Below are 17224 nucleotides of genomic sequence, written 5' to 3'. Positions count from 1 at the left end.
AGGGCGCATGGTGAGGTCCTTTTTGGGCACAAGGAAGTACACTGAATAAATACCCTCGTTTACCTGAAGAATAGAGACGGCTTCTATGGTGTCCTTTCCCAGAAGTGCCTCTACTACTTGTATTAGAATTTGCAGATGGTCTGGCGTCAGGCGTCGTGCTCTGGGCGGTCTGAATTGGGGCGCAGGGTGAGGGGGGCGGGCGAATTCCACACAGTACCCGTGGGTGACCATTTTTAGACCTCACTGGTCTGATGTAATCCCCTCCCATGCCGAAAGGAAAGATGTTAAGCGCCTCCCGGCCGGGGTGCCATAGAAGAGGACCTGGATCCGTAGGTCATTTCTGACCAGAGGCTGTTGCTTGTCCGGTACTGTCAGGTTGGAGCGACATATTCTTTACATACAGTATCATATACTGATTTACATTGGGTCAGGGGAGACACATAGTATAGAAAGGTTTTGGGAAGTTATTATGGGTTATATTTTTTTAAACAGACAATTTTGCCCTTAACCTTCATTGCAGTCTATGGAAAATGCCCCAAGCAAAGATGGAGGTTCTCAGTCTAAATTCTAATTGGCTGGAGATTGTTTATAGGGAGCACAATGAACATTCTAAACTGCCTTTCATCGTCCTTGCCCAGCTGAGAGGTCGTGTGCCTTGCAGCTCCTGCTTAACTTGTTCAAGGGTGACAAGTTTCAAGCAGTTGAGCAGAATATCTGAAAGTATAACAGGAGTCGTGTATGGAGTTTGGTGGAGACACAGGACAGGAGTTAGAAATTTCCAATTTTCTGAGAAAAGAAGTTTAAGTCTCAATCACAAGATAAGTGACTTTCCATTTTTGATGAAATTTGTAAAAAGGTTATATTAATTTAATAATCTGTATCTAAAGAATTGAAGCGCGTACGTTTGTTTTCATCTCTTCGTGTCATTTCAAACTAGCGCGTGAGTTTTTTCCCGTTACTTTGAGCCCGCGCGTGTGTCTCTGCGCGTGAGAGTGAAGCGCGAGGGTGAACTTTGGACTCGCGTTTACTGTTCATATACGCAAGGGTTTTTTCTACGTGATAAAATAAAAGCGTGTGCTTTTTCCCCACGATTTGGTTTTTATGCGTATTTTTTCGTGGGTTGGACTTTAGAAGCAAGTGAGTTTTTAATCGCGTCTTGGACTTTAGCGCGTGTGCGTTTTACCCGCGATTTGGATTTTCAGCGCGTGTGCGTATTTCCCGCGACTTGGAGTAAAGTGCGTGTGTTTATTCCCGCGGTTTGGATTTTCAGCGCGTTTGCGTTTTACCCGCGGTTTGGATTTTAGCGCGTGTGCTGGCTTTCCACGTGAAGATTTCATCGCAAGTTTAAAATTTGTTCCGGAGTAAAAGACACGCTACAAAGAAAATTTAAAACAAATACAAGAACTTAAAAGAACTTCCTTAAACTTATTTGAAGAACTTTAGATCTTGTTCAAGAATTTTAGGGTTGAGCAGACGAACTACAAAGTTAAAAATTACATTCATAGACCTACTAAGAAGGCTGAATGATCTATAAGATTCTGGTCCGTAAGGAAGTCTTGTCTGCTTATCACTTCTCTGGGCATACTGAAGAGAAGTACCAGGTATGTTTTTTTACTATTTTGGTAAAGGATATAGAGTTTAAGGTTAGTATAGTAACCCATTGAGTAATGAGGTGTATTGCATGTTTATGTTTTAACTACAGGTGATGAACCAGCGAGTTGATAGCTTCCAGCCTGGTGTTTGTTTCTTTGTCCCTTCCCCCTTTCCCCTGAAAGTGAGGTAAACTGAGCAGTTATATATATGTCAGCTCAGAGTGCCACATTTTGGGTGGATTGTCGGGGGTTCAGCAGCTTCTGCAGACACCAGGTTCTCAGCAAGACAGTGCTCCCCTGGAGTTGGGGCCTCTGCCTCTTCCTTTCCCATGCTGCTGACCCCTAGGTGGATAGTTTAGGGTGCTGGATGCTTGTCCTGAGTTCCAGGTGTTTCTAGTATTGAACATTTTCTGTGCGCAACAGGTTTGACATCGTAAGGACTGACGGGAACCACATCCCCTCAAGGGGGGTGGGCGTGGGGGTGGCGGGGTAAATCCTGAAGGTATTTAAGAGACTCATGCTCTTTTTTGGCAGTCTCTAGAGCATAGTTGACTGCTCTACCAAAGAGATTCGACTTGATAAGTTTATTAATAAGAGCTTCTTGAGTCTACGGCTTGAAGCCCGAATTTCGGAATCAAGCATGCCGTTTGAGCAGGGAGCCCTGAGCTAGGGATCTTCCTGCTGTCTCTGCAGTATCCAGAGTGTTTTTAGTACATTTTGGTTGACCTGCCTGCCCTCGGCCACAGTGGCAAGTAATTTGATCCTTGCGGGTTCAGGAACCTCCTGGAGAACACTTGTATAAGGTTCCACTGTATATCGGCATAACTGGCAAGCAACGTAGTGTTTGTTATGCGCGTAGTAAAAGCAGCCGCAGTGGTAATTCTCTTACCCAAGGCATGCAATCTTTACAATTACTTATCGGGAGGTGCCTCTCCCGTAGCAAGGGGTACTCCCGCCGTTTCCTGGTGGTGGTAACCACTAGGGAGTTGGGGATGGCATGGCATTTAATATATATATCAGTAGGCGATGGACAAAATAATTTCTCCACCCTTGGATTTACTGCCCTAGTCTGGTCTGGTGTGACCAGGGAATGAGCCAGTTCCCTTTTAATGGAATTCAGGAGCGGTATGGCTTCGCTGGAGAAGTGGGGGGCAGGGGTGGGCGCGGGGTTTTCCTTTAAGAATATCCATCTTGTTCAGGAAGGGCCTCCTGGGTGGCGATTTTAAAATAATCTGCGGCCTTCCTTAAAATGGCATTGAATGCCATCTGATCGTCCACCGGGGAAGCCTGGCGGGCCAGAGGTGAGGGAGAGAGGGGAATCCAAACATAGGACATCCGTGTCCTGGTAGGCCGTCTCAACCTGGCGAGTGTCTTCCCAGCCTTCCGTGGGATCTGTCTGGTCATCCACAGTGTAGTCATGTAGGAAGGTAGCATCTTCTTCCTCATAAAGGTCCTGATAAGTGTCCATCTGGATTTCATCTTCTGGGTGGATAGAAGTGAAATGCTCGAGAAGGTCCAAAATGTCTAGGAAATTTAGAAACTGGCACAAATGGAGGGTCCTCCGGAGGTCTCTTGGGGGTAGGTTGCTCTGAAAATGAGAAACCTTTCCAAACGGTCCATGCACCCTTCAAATTTTTCTTTGGTCCATTTAGATGAACCAGAAGGGTCCAAGGGTGGAAAATTTTCATTTTCCTCCCTATGCCGTCGAAATTGTTGCCTATAGAGCTAGCCAAAGGCCCCAGACTCTCCTTGTAGTCCCCTTGAGCATCGGGGTGTTGTGACGTGTCTTTCGACATGTCCGCGGCCTGCTCTTTACGCTTCGTAGTGTCTTTAGCTACCAGCCCACTGCCGAAGCAATCCTAGCGATGCTATCAGCGATGTTCGGCGAAGTGGGGCATGCCGTATGACTAGTAGGCCTAGCAGTAGATTTTTCCCCTACCGGGGCCTTAGAGGGCATCGGAGAGTCAGCCAAGCGCGCTTCGACGGCCGAATGTGGTTTGGAGGTAGCGCTCTTGTTTTTTGAAGGCCCAGTCGCAAGACGCTGCTGTGGATGCAAGGAAGGCTGTTGATCTTGAAGATCAGAGGATTCCGTCGAAATTTTAGGCGGTCCTGTTGGCGCCTTCACCCATTTCGGCAGAAATGTCAAAACCAGTGTTGGGGTTGTGAGTTCGTGTGGCGATCTTGAACACTGATGTCGCCGGGTGTTTTCCCCTTAGCGTGACTTGCGTCAGGCCTAGTGGGGTCAGGGGCAGGCGTGGCAGACCTAGAGGAGTCAGTGGTGAGGTAGATGGCATCCGGCATGGATGCCTAGTCATCACTAGTACCCCTGCACTTTCAGCAGGTGCGGCGGTGGGGGGGCGGGAGGGGAGAAGATCCAGCCTGCGACATGCCGTAGGCGGCCCACCGCGGCGCTCCTTAAGAGTTTTAGGGTGCAGGAGTTAACAGGCCGCGCACCGCGCTTTGTCATGGTCAATGGGTAGACAATTATTGCACTTATTGTGCTGGTCCTTCCAAGGATATCCGGCCCTGCAAAAGGGACAAAACCTAAATGGTGTCCTTTCCATAGCATCAAAGTGGTGGCGAAAGGTAATCAAAGCAGTGACTAGACCTAGAGGGCAAAGGGGGGAAAAAGGAGCGACATAGCTGAAAGGATATGACCACCGCATCCTCACTCTCCCTATTGTGTAGTCTTGTGTGTTGAAAATCCCATGTTGTCTTCGGCGTAGCACAGGAAGCATCGTCAAAATTACTATCAGGGGGAAAATCGACAAAGTCAATAGACAAGGATATAACAATTTCCTCTTATAAAAGAGCTGCGCAATAAGGTGACCAGGAAAAAAACAATCTGAGCGACCTCGGCACGTGAGGGATTTTGGGAACACTACATGTCACGATAGGGATAGTGTTACCGACACGCCTATGCCGACTTCCCCTTTCGGTCGCCGAAAGACAAGATGCAATACTCGCGGTTACCACTGGATGTCGGACTATATATACAGCATGTGATTCTAAGCAGAACAACAAGCATCAGAAACAAGTACACATTCACCATAGTTCATAAATGCATTAAAAGTGCAGTAATAAAAACAAGTCACAAGTCAATTCCTCCAAGTTCAGGAGTACAATCCCCACAGGAGCCATAATGCTTCTCACCAGAATGAGTTTGCAGGCAAGTATATTTACGTTGGCGAGGGTTCCAAATATTTCAACAAATTTAATAAGGTAAGTGTTCTTTAGTATTTCAGGGGTTGCCTGTGTTTTGCACTCCCGACAACCAGTGTAACCAGGATGAAGGCACCGGAACACAAGAAACTGATCCTTCATGTCAGACCTAGGGGGAAATGGTGGGAAGTCCGCAAATAACTTCCACTACAGGAGTCACATGTACAGCATCATATGGCCGCCCAAAACTGGGCTGAAACTGTAAAAGCAACCCACTACTAATCCAGGCTAGTGTGATAAACCTAGCAATGCCCTCAATACTTTCCCTGAGGCCACTTCATCCTACGTGGCCAGGGGACAGCAGCCGCTTCTCGACAATGGCTGGGGGAGTCTATGAGGGAAGACCACCGGTGGGGTGGGAGTATATGTTGGAAAATTAAGACATGGTTAAAGGAAAGAAGAAACCACATACCCACAATCCCCTCCTCTCCCCCCCGCCCACTTCCCCCTTCCCTTTCAGAGATGTCCCCTCGATTGCCCAGACTATTATGGCATAGTGTCATATCCTTCCCCAACATTTTAGTAGGTCTTTAGTCCCCACCAGTGCCCCTAGAATACCAATAAGAACCACTTACAAACTATTGAGATGAGGAAGAGACCAGGAGTAGTAAAGATGACCACCCCCAATGTAGCTCATTGTTCACTTCCTCAATATCATTTGAGAGGAAAGTCTACAGCCACTGACACAGGGAAGAGACCAGGAGTAATAAAGACTACTCCTAATGACGTTCAGCAGTTACTCCCTCAATGCCATTCAAAAGGCAGAACTATGGCCACTGACAAGAGGAAGAACAGGAGTAATGTGGATTTCTAAGACAGTGTCAAACGCAAGGGTTCAGTAATTGGGAAGGGAGTAGTTACTTACCTGTAACTCCATATCTCCAGCTTTGGTATCTTTCATGGATTTACATGCTGTGAATATTTCCAGTCAGGCTGGGAAAACCTTACTGTTTTCCTATGGAAATCTACGACACTGAGTGCCCCATCGACTTTAGGCTGCACCAATAAATAGCCCCACCCCTGCGGCTTTCCTTCAGATTTTAACCTCCTAAAGTAGAGGCAAACCCAACCAAGGGTTGCCTGCAGGGATGGTCGGCGGGCACATGTGAATCCATGAAAGAAATCTACGCTGGAGAAAGGGAGTTACAGGTAAGAAACTACTCCCATCTCCAGCATTGGATCCTTCATGGATTCACATGCTGTGAATAGATTACATAGCAGCAGGACAATGGTGGTGCACGACAGGCAACCAAAAGGAACACGTTACTTACCTGTAACTGTTCTCCAGCATGGGTCTGGCATGGATTCACATGCTCATGAATATTCCCCGTCAGGCTGGGAATCCTCGGTAAAGAAAAAAATCAGTTTTGTTTCTGATCCGGCTTTCTTAGTAACCAATCACTGGTCTCTGGGTCATACTGCCCCCAGCCAATGACTGCCCTCTCCCTAAGCCCCGCCCCTGGCAGCCATCCTCAGATTTGGTAGCACATAAATTGACAGTGTGACCAAGTGAAGAGCCGCAGAGGGGTAGGAGGGAGGGTTCGCATGTGAATCCATGCTGGAGAACTGTTACAGGTAAGTAACTTGCTCCTTATCCAGCATGGGGTCTGGCATGGATTCACATGCTCATGAATATAAGAATCCATAGCAGTATACACATGCACAACCACAGAAGGTGGCAAGGCTCAACATTGAGCATTACACAAACTCAACATTAAGCAACTCTTACCTCCTCACCAGGCCCACCTTCAGGCAAACAGGTTGCGCAGACTGCTTGGCTGACCTTGGACTCCTCCCTGGAATCCCGGTCGACGCAGACGAATTTAATTTAGGTGTGCGTCGACCGCCACATAGCAGCCCTGCAGATGTCCAGCAGGGGCACACCAGACAAGACCGCCGTAGCAGCGATTGCTCTGGTCGAATGGGCTCTCGGACGGCCGGGCAACAGTCGGTTTGCCAACCGATGACAGTGCATGATGCAGCTGGAGACCCATCTGGAAATGGAAGCCTCCGAGCGGGCCTTCCCTCGATTCACAGGTCCAAAGATCACAAAAAGCTGTAATGTCTTCTGAAAACTCTTCATGTGGTCCACGTAGAACTTCAGCGCTCTAGCTACATCCAGCGAGTGCAAAGTCCTCTCGGCCGGCGACAAAGGCGACAGGAGGAAAACTGGCAACACCAAGGGCTTGTTGAGGTGGAAGTCCGATGGCACCTTGGGCATGAAGGGGGTGCGTCCTCAGCACCACCCTCGTCTCGTGGAAAGTCAAGTATGAGGCTTGGAAGACGGGGCCTGAATCTCTCCCACTTGTCGTGCGGACGTGATGACCACAAGGAACGCCGTTTTCCACGACAGAAATTTCAATGGTGCCGAATGCAGAGGCTTGAATGGCGGCCCCATGAGCCTGGTCAGCACCATGTGGAGCTCCCATGCCGGGGCCGGAGCCTTCACCGGCGGGAACGATCGGAACAGTCCCTTCATAAATTCCTTCACCAGGCGATGAGAAAACATGGATGGCCGTCCCGTAGTTCTGGTGTAACACGAAATTGATGCAAGATGGATCTTGATGGAAGCGTGAGCTAGCCCCGCCTTGGCCAGCGACAGTAGGTACAGCAGCACTTGTGGGGCCGTAATTTGCAGAGGGTCAATCGGTGCACCAGACAGAACCTCTTCCACTTGTGTCCGTAGCACTAGAGTCGAGGCCGCCCTGGCCTTTGCAAGCACCTCCTTGCAGTCTGCCGGGATATTGTATCCTCCAAACTCTAGTGCTGCAGGAGCCAGGCCTGCAAGTTCAGAGACTCCAGGTCGTGATGGAGGATGTCACCTTCTCTGGAGAGAAGATCTGCGTCCGTCGACAGTCTGCCTGGGGGGGGGGGGGGGACGCTGACAAGTCCAGAAGGTCTGGGAACCAGATCTGTCTTGGCCACGCCGGTGTGACGAGGATCATCCTGCACCGGGACCTGTTCAGTTGGTTGATGAGTCGGAGCAGCAACGGCAACGGAGGGAACGCCTATAGGAACAGGCCGTCCCAGGGGAATGAATGCATCGCCCATGCTCTTCGGCTGGGGAAACCTGCTGGCGAACCTCTGGCACTTGGAGTTCGTCGCTGTCGCAAACAGATTGATCTGTGGTTTGCCCCATCGTTAGAAAAGTCGATCCACCTGATCCTGACGCAGCTCCCACTCGTGGCAAGAGCGCAGCTCCCTGCTGAGTGAGTCAGCGATGACGTTCTTTGTTCCTGCTAGATGGAAGGGCACCAGAAACATTCCCTGGGGGACGGCCCAGAGCGCCACAGATCCTGGGCCTCCTTGGACTGGGTTGGGGGATCTAATTCCTCCCTGCTTCCGGATGTAGAACATCGTGGTGGTGTTGTCGGTGAAGATCCTCACCACCTTGTCCTTGAGGGATGGGAGAAAAGACCTGAGGGTGCAGAACACTGCTCTGAGTTCCAGGATGTTGATGTGGAGTGACCTCTCTTCCAGGAGCCAAAGGCCTCTCGCATGCAATCTCCGGTGTGCGCTCCCCATCCCTCCAGGGAGGCGTCCATCGTCACCATCTCCTGATGTACCGGGGTCTGAAAGTCCTTGCCCGCCCCGAGATGCGCGTGGTTGCCCCACCATCAGATCGCTTGGCAGAAAACCTTCAGCGGGATCCTGTCTTCGAAGCTGCCCGTCGCTTGTATCCAACGGGTGTCGAGGAACTCTTGTAGAGGGCGCATCCGTAATCTGCACAGGCACACCAGGTAGATGCAGGAGGACATCATTCCGAACAGGGACTTCATGGATCTCACTCGGGCCACGCCTGCGGCCAGCAGGCGCTGCACCTTGCCCAAGATGGTCTTCGTCCTCTCCTCCGGAGAGGCCAATCACGCCACTGTATCGAGCTTGGCACCCAGAAACAGTGCGACCTGCGACGGGACCAGGTGGGATTTCGAGTAGTTGATGGAGAAGCCCAGATCCGTGAGAAGTTGGACGGTCTCTGCCGTGTGTTTGACGGCGAGTTCGCTTGTCCTTGCACGGATGAGCCAATCGTCCAGGTAGGGGTAGACGTGCATCCCCGCAGGTCACTTGGTAAACACCCCGCGTGCCGGAATCAGCCCAAATGGCAGGGCCTTGAATTGGTAGTGCCGCCCTTGGACTACGAATCGGAGAAACTTCCTTTTAGAATGGGGATGTGGAAGTAAGCATCCTCCAAGTCCAGCTACGATAGGAAGTCACCCTCCTCCAGCTGTCCCAGCATGTGCTGGAAGGCGACCATCCTAAACTTTTGTGCCTTGATGTATTTGTTCAGCCGCCGCAGGTCCAGAATGGGTCGCCAATCGCCTGTCTTCTTTCTGACGAGGAAGTACCTCGAGTATACTCCGGAGCCTCTTCGGGACGAGCTCGATGGCACCCTTCTTGAGCATCGCCATTACTTCCAACAGCAGTTGAGGGACGTGATTTTCCTTCCTGGCCACGGGAGGAAGGCGGGAGCACTTTCTTTGAAATTACAGTGTGCCCGTGGGCCAGGGATCCAGCACCCATCGTCGGTGGAGATGGACTCCCACACGCTCACGAACTTCGCCAGCCGGCCTCCCACCAGGGTGCTCTGGTGGGGGCCCGACGCTACGGCCGGTTCAGTACTGCTTGGAGGCGGCCTTGGCGACGAGGTACTCCCGACTTGCCGTGTCCTCTGTAAGCCTCCTGTGATGAGGTGCGGGCCACTGGGCGGTATGTCGAGGAGCCGCCGCCGGTTGCCCAACTGGCCGAATCCGGTGTCAGCGATATCCGTGGCCAGCGTTATGGCGTGGTCCGACTCCACCTCACCTTCCTCTAGGATCTCCAGGGCCTCTGACCTCTTGTCGTCCGGTAGGAAGTCCAGTAGGGGAGCGATCTTGTACCACAGCTCCCCGTCGTAGCGGGCCACAATCGCTAGAGCGTTGACCGCATTGTCGTCGCAGACGAGACGACTCGTCGTTCCATGGCATCCAGCTTCTTTCCCTCACCATCCGGTAGGGAAGTCGAACTTGAGGATGATGCCCCCGCCGACCGAATCCGGGGTCAGCTGTGCCCTAAGGCACAAAGGGGCGGAATCGGGGACCCGGTATTTCTTCTTGTAACGATTCTTCTTGGCAGGTGTAGTGGGCGGGTTCTTCAGGAGAGCCAGTCCCTCCTCCGAGATATCTTCAATCAATGGTACTGCTAGGACAGTCTTCCTCTTGCGCTGATAGAGGAAACCTTCCTTCTTCGGTTCCTCAGGGCAGAGCTGAAAGAGCTTGGATGCCCTGGCAATCATGGCATTGCATGGAAGGAGCCCATTTCGTCGGGCGGGGAGGCCTATGAGGGTGGTGATGGAAGGCCCATCCGGTCACCACCGTCATCCGTCCCCATTGTGGCCGTATCCGCGTTCGTGTCATCCCGAGGATTAGGGGAAGCAGAAGGCTGAGCAGGCTGCGAGGGCTGAAAGGCGGGCGGGGGGGGTGAACTCTCCTCCGCTTGTTTGGAGGGCTTCCCGACGGGCCCGGTTCTGCTGGGTCGTCCGTTGGGGTGAAGGGCAATCTTGTCCTCATCTCTGTGCATAAGGTTTGGATTGCCATCAAAATAGCCGCTGAGCTGTCCTGAGGCTCGGGCACTGGTTGTTCCTCTACGGGAGCCTCATCAGTGCCACCGTTGCTCTTGGTCCGCCTCCTCGGGTTTCCTCCCGTGGGATCGACCTCCTCGAACCTTTTGAGGCCTTTCACGACTTCAACCAGCTCCTGCTCAGAGGTTGCATCCGTGTCAGTGTCCGTTATGGCCACCGGCCCCCCCCCCCTCTTTTTCCACCTGGGTCTTCATGGGGGTCTTATCGATGGGTTGAAAAGAGGATTCCCTCCGTGGTGGCAGGAAACGCTGGGCCCCCGAGGTCGCCTCCACTGGCTTTGCCAGGGCCGCCACAACTCCCTCGATAGAGGCCTTTGCCGGGTGAATCAGTGCCTTCACCACCTTGGGTGCGCTTGAGGCCTTCACCTTGGGGGGAGGGTCACCGCCTCCCTCCCGCTCGGCTGTCTGAGATCGACCGGGGCTCCTCCAGAAGCTTACCCGGGTTCTCAGATTTTCTCTTCCGAGCCAGAGCTTTGGCACGTGGTTGATGGCGTTGGTGAAAGCACGCCCTGCCTTGCAGCCAAGGAGCCCGACCCTTCGGCGCTTCCGGTGCTTTGCCTTCTGTTGGGCCCCCGTCGCCGGAGCGCCCTCAAAGGACTTGGAAGACCGCTCGGCCCTCTGCTCACCTGCTGTGCTCTTTCCTTCCAGCCAGTTGGTGAGGCGGATACGCCGATCCTTCATGGTCCGCTCTGACATGTTCCTGCAAAACGCAGTCCTCCTCCATGTGCATTTTGTCTTCATGAAGGCAGTAGAGACATCTCGAATGCTCTTCCTCCTTGAAAACATTCTGTAATCCGCATCCAGGGCAGTTCATCAGCTTGGATCCGGTTGTCGAGCTTCCCTTGTCCTGGGCCATGTCCACGAGGTAGGCCTCAGATCTTCTGGAATCCTCCAAGAAGCGTAGCTCGACGAAACTTCACCCGTGAGGGGCGTAGACAGTTCCGAAACAGGTCCCCGTTAATCGGAAGTAGAAACAGTGGAGCTTGAGGCTCGATTGACTGAAAAAAGTGATTAAACTAGAGAAAAAAATTCGCAAAACTCATTAAAATTGAGAGCTAAAGCACAAGGACTCCCAATACTTGAACGTGTGGGAAAAATCAGAGGATGGCTGCCAGGGGCGTGGCTTAGGGAGAGGGCAATCATTGGCTGGGGCAGAATGACCCAGAGACCAGTGATTGGTTACTACTAAGAAAGACCAATCAGAAACCAAACTGATTTTTTCTTTACCGAGGATTCCCAGCCTGACGGGGAATTTTCATGAGCATGTGAATCCATGCCAGACCCCATGCTGGAGAACCCCAGGTCACAGTAAGAAACATGAAAATAGGCATGAGAAACAAACCATTAGAATGGGAAAGTCCTTGCTTAGAAATTAGACTGCCCTCTGTTGGATGGGCCAAACGCCACAAACAGGTGCCTCGACTGCCTGAAGACTTTAGTCCCGTTGAGCTAAAACTTCAACGCCCTCATAATGTCCAAGGAATGCAGCCCTCTCTGCAGGAGTGGTAGCCTTAGTGAAAAAAGTAGGCAAGGCAATTGTAGAGTTCTTGTGAAACTCAGATGGCACTTTAGGGGAAAATGTCCTGAAAAGGCCCTTGAGGAAGTGGCTGACCAATCTGTCACTGAACAGAGGCATAGGAGTTGTGCCGTCTCGTGAACCTGAAGATGACTGCCAGATGGACCTTTATCAAAGATGACAACCCACCCTTCACCAGCAGTAGAAGAAACGGCAGAAGCTGAGCTGGTGACACCTCTAATGGCTGCAAGTCGTTGCTCTGCGCACCAGGCACAGAACAGAGTCCATTTTCAACTCTGACACGTTGGTAGCTGGTGCCCTTGCTGCAGCCAAGATCAGACAGCAATCCTGCAGGATTTCTAGATGTCCAAATTCAGAATGGTCAGGAGCCACGCTGCAAGACAGAAATCGGGTGATGCCACACCTTTCCGTCGTCTTGGATAGCAGATCCAGCTCCGATCCCAGATGAAGCGGGTTGTACATCGCAAGGTGAAGTAGATCCGAGAACCAAGTTTGCCAGGGCCAAAATGGGGCCACCAGGATCACCCTGCAGGCCTGTCCATGGGAATGAGAATGTGTCCCCCCCCTAGAGTGGATGAGCCACCCTGCTGGCAGAAAGCAGGCACTGCTTGTCAGGGTTGGCAAACAAGTCCTGCAGGGGGAGACACTCCCTCCTCCATTTCCTGAACATTCTCGCCACCTGGGCATCCTTCAGTTGCCATTCGTGCAGCTTACCCATGTCCCTGCGAAGAGCATCCGCCTGAACATTCTGCACTCCTGGCAAATGTTAAGCAGTGATGTGAATCCCATGAGCAATGGCCCAATGCCAGAACGCCTGAGCCTCCCGAAACAGGAGCGTGAGTGCGTACCACCCTGCTTGCGCAAGTAAAACATTGTGGTGGTGTGGTCTGTCAGAACGCGAACCACTGTACCCTGACCGAGAGGCAGAAAAGACAAGAGCACAGTGTACTTGGTGTCCTTCACAGTCCACAAGCCCCGAACCGGATACTGGTCGAGGTGCGCACCCCAACCCACCTGGGACACGGCCATCACGATTGTGTTTCGAAATTGCAGCTCCACCAGCGGCATGCCCCTCACAATGTTGGAGTCCACCACCGGAGGGCCTCTGCCAGAGCCCAGGAGACAACCACCTTGTCGGACCATAGTCGAGGCTCTGCGACCACCTGGAGGCAAGAAACTCCGCACTGGTATTTGGGATGAGGAATGCAGGATGCCATGGATCCGAAAAGAGACATTAACCATCGGACCGCGACAGACGTTCCTGGCCCCCACAAGGCTGCTCTGGAGATCAGCTTTTGTATTCGGTCGACCAATGGCTTCACCAAATTGAGCTTCCGTGTGAAACTGGGCCCCTAGGGAAAGTCCCCTGGATGGCGTCCGCAAAATCTTGTCGAAGTTGACTGCAAAGCCGAGACACCGTAACTGGAGCATTGCTACCTGGAGAGACTGACGTCCTTTGAGGAGACGCGGCCCTGAACAACCAATCGTCCAGGTATGGGTAAACATGATGCCCTTCCCTGCAAAGGAAGGCAGCCACCGGAGCCAGACACTTGGTGAAGGTTCTGGGAGCCGACTTGAGGCCAAATGGGAGAACACGAAACTGGTAATGACAGTCGCCGACCACGAACCTTAGGAACATGCAATGTATGGGAAGCATCATGATGTGGAAGTAGGTGTCCTCTAGGTCCAACGACACCAATAATTCTCCTGGCTGGACCATCAGCATCTTGAACTTCAGGCGCTGCAGCTACAGCCAAATGGTCCAGAATAGGGTGCCACTTTCATTTATTTTTTGGATTACAAAATACCAGGAGTAGACCCCCCCCTGTCCAGGTTCCGACAACAGGACCGGTTCGATCGCCCCTTTTTCCAACATCAGACGCACCTCCTGCCGCAAGACTGATAGATGCTGCTGCAACACCTTCACTGGTGGAATAGGGAGTTGCGAGTGCGAAAACTCCGAGTGTTAGTGTACTGCATCCAGCGTTCATCTGTCCATCGTAATTAAATGTGACTCGTCAACATAGTGCACCACCCTGCCCCCTAGTTGACTGCCTATATGGCAGTCATTGCTGAGGCTTGGATTGCCAGCCTCTACTAGCCGAGGCCACCAGACCACTTCTGCTGTGCTTGAAAGTCCTTCCTCTTCTTAGCGGACTGGAAAGAAGGTCTGAACCCTTGGAAGGAATAACTGGGGCAACCGTAGCCCCGTCACGGGAGCCTGGAAATCTGGCATTCCCAGATGCTCCTCGAAATGCACAAAAGGGGTGAAAAGAGCATCCAATCTGCAGCGTGCCCAGTGACCTCACTGTATCCGAGTCTTCCTTCATCCCTTTCAACGCCTCATCAATTTTTGCACCAAAAAGCTGCTCCCCTTCACATGGCATGTCTACCACTTTGTGTTGCACATCAGGCCGGAAATCAGTACAGCGCAGCCAGGCCGGCCGCTGAGAACCACACCATTGTACTATTTCAATCCGGACTGCCAGGTCCACCGCAATGTTAATGCTGTGGTAGTAGGCTTCCAGCGGCATTGCCTCCTTCCTTTGTTGCTCAGGCAGATGATCCAAGAGTGGAGACTACTGGTGCCACATCTCACTGTCATATCGAGCCATAATGGCCAAAGAGTTGGCCACCTTGACTGCCGTAGCCCCCACCATAAGCACCTTCTTGCCAAACTCATCCTGCGTCGCATACTTGTGCTGACTACGCGCCTTACGACCAGCCGCCTCCGACACCACCAACTCGTGTAGGTTGTGACGCGAGGCACTTGGATGAAGACTGGCGCTTTAAACATCTCCAAGCGGCCCTAGAGCACAGGCTCCGAGAACAGATGGTGCATCATGCGCAGCCCCTCTTGCCACACGTGGTCTAAAATGGGACAGAAAACAGCCTTCCGCCTCTTCCCCGTGTGATCAAACAAAAATAAAAACAGTCCTTTGGCTACTCCGCTGGAGTAAGGCCAAACTCTTGACAAGCCTTGGCCATCATTACATTAAAAGCGCTGAGATCATACGGTGGAGACGGCTGAGCTGGGCTGCTTGGTAACCCAAGGTATACGCATGCCTGGGTGACGACACCACCGACAGTGTCACATGGAACACCATCAGAATCCACCAGCTCCCTTCTTCAGGATGTGTCTGGGGAGGGGTGAAACCAACCAGAGACTGCACCGGCAGCCAAACCATAGGCGATGTAAGCAGGGAAGCATGGGTGAGGGGCACCCACACGCTCATCCCGTCGCAGCACAACCCGCACCTCCTTCTCCACGGGACCCACTGGGCTCAGCGGGACTGGGAGCCATGCATCCAACTGCCCCAACAGTGACTGCAGCGTGGTCAGCACCTGCATGGACAGCAACGAGTGCTGATTCAGCAATGGGTACTGCGGTGGAACAGCACTCGGGCCTACCGACGTGGACAGCCCTGCCAGCTGCAGACCCAATGTCGATGGATCGAAAAACAGATGACTTTTCTCTTCCGGACTTAGTCCGAGTCGTACATCATGGGGTCTTGCTGCAGAATCTCCAACGGGAGCAACAGCCCAAGACCAGACCCAGAATGCCATGGCACCTCTGAAATAAACTATGCACCTGCTGCCGTGGTCAACGAATCCAATGCAGTCGACGACAGCGCAGTCACCACGGTTGACAAAGGAAGAGAGGGCACCACCACCACCATTGGAGGGACTTCTGTAGACAAGCCCCTGGCGACAGAACCAAGGCAACCACCGGCCTGGCCGTGGAAGTGGACCGTTTGGACGTGGAGCTCGATCGATACGTGGAAGACTCGCGGCCTCAAGAGGAACGGTGCTGGTCCTTAGACATAAGCGCTTTGTTGAGAACGCTCGAGACTTCGCCTTCTCCTTATCAGACGCTGCGGGCATGTGTGACAGCGTCGCCGACGTCTCTGGCCTGGAAGTCACGCCCTTCGACTTTCCAACCCTGGGAGCCTTGTCCTGAGAGAGACCGCCCGACCCACTACTCTGATGCATCGACCTGGTGCCAGACTTCTCCCCGCCCACCTTTCCTCCACCTCCAACACCAGCCCAGCACTGCTTCTTAGAGCGGGGTTCCGCCGTTCGCGCCCTCTGGAGTTAAGACACCTTCTCCGCCGTGGTAGAGGACTTGCCCCCATGGGCAGATCCAACCTCCGAACCCAGGCAAGTCCCCTTGTTTAGCCAGCAAATCAACCACCGATTGTGGTCCTTAAACGTCTTCTGGGAGAAGCTTGGACACACCACAGTTGTCCGCGGAATGATTGGATATAGGCAATAAAGACAGTCTGCATGCCCATCCCTGTCGGAGACGTTCTTAGGCCGCACACGGTCAAAATGATTTCTTCGGGCCCAATGAGGACAGTGGGCCTGGAAAGAAAACCAGCGAAAGCACGTGTAGAAGAGCAATTTTCCTCGAGAAAAAACACAAGGTGATCCTAACAGTTTGGAGACAAAGGGAAGCCGCGGGGGCAGGGCTATTTATACTAAACGTCCTATTGGTGCAGCCTAAGGCACAAAAAAAAAAGCCATCAATAGGACACTCCGTGTCGAAGTTTTCCATAGGAAAACACTATGTTAAGGTTACCAAGGTTTTCCCAGCCCGACAACAGGAAATATTCACAGCATGTGAATCCATGAAAGATCCAATGCTGGAGAAGGAGGTAATTGGCACAGGAAATTGAACCGAGCTGACAGTGGTGAAGCGGAGGAGAGAGTCGAGAGGAAAAGTACAGAGAAAGCTGCAGACGCGGGTCTGCCCAAAGGTCAGCAACGCAACTGAAATCCAAGCGGAAGGAAGACGTGTGGTCGCAGACAGCAGAATGGCCAAACCGACTTCAGAGAGAAGAGAAGGAGGTGCCATTGGTTTGCTGTGAGGATGTGAAATGCTACAGGAACCGCACCCCGAAGAAACAGGACCAGTAGCAAGCCTGCACTTGACCAGGCGCACACTGAGCCAATACAGCAAAGTAGACAACTGCAAAGCAGCACCAAATGAAAACAGTAAGGCCAGGGAAAGGAAAAGGTTTGCCGGCAGACCTATGCCATTCGAAAGGAAAGTAATGAAAGCAAGGCGAAGATGGTGACTGTTAAGCAAGATATTATGTTACTCACCGTAGTGACTTAGTCCCTCCATACTGCATGGGCGTCCCTTCCAAGGGACAGGAGACAACCTTTTTCACCAGAAAAATACCTTCCCCTTTAAATTTAGAGGCACGCAGGTGTTTGGCCCTGGGAGCAAGCGCTGCCCTGACTCCGCCCT

General features: G+C 52.3%; 1 protein-coding gene across 1 annotated transcript in view; it reads right to left on the bottom strand.

Annotated features, from left to right (window-relative positions):
* Positions 1 to 17224, bottom strand: part of DDX6 (DEAD-box helicase 6) — a 451657-nt gene that overhangs the window by 358384 nt on the left and 76049 nt on the right. The gene's annotated exons all lie outside the window — the stretch shown is intronic.

This window comes from Ambystoma mexicanum, chromosome 9 (assembly GCF_040938575.1).
Source record: "Ambystoma mexicanum isolate Mex_15411 chromosome 9, UKY_AmexF1_1, whole genome shotgun sequence".
Taxonomy (NCBI): domain Eukaryota; kingdom Metazoa; phylum Chordata; class Amphibia; order Caudata; family Ambystomatidae; genus Ambystoma; species Ambystoma mexicanum.
The sequence above is the reverse complement of the archived record's forward strand: the minus strand, read 5'-3'. Positions and strand labels throughout refer to the sequence as shown.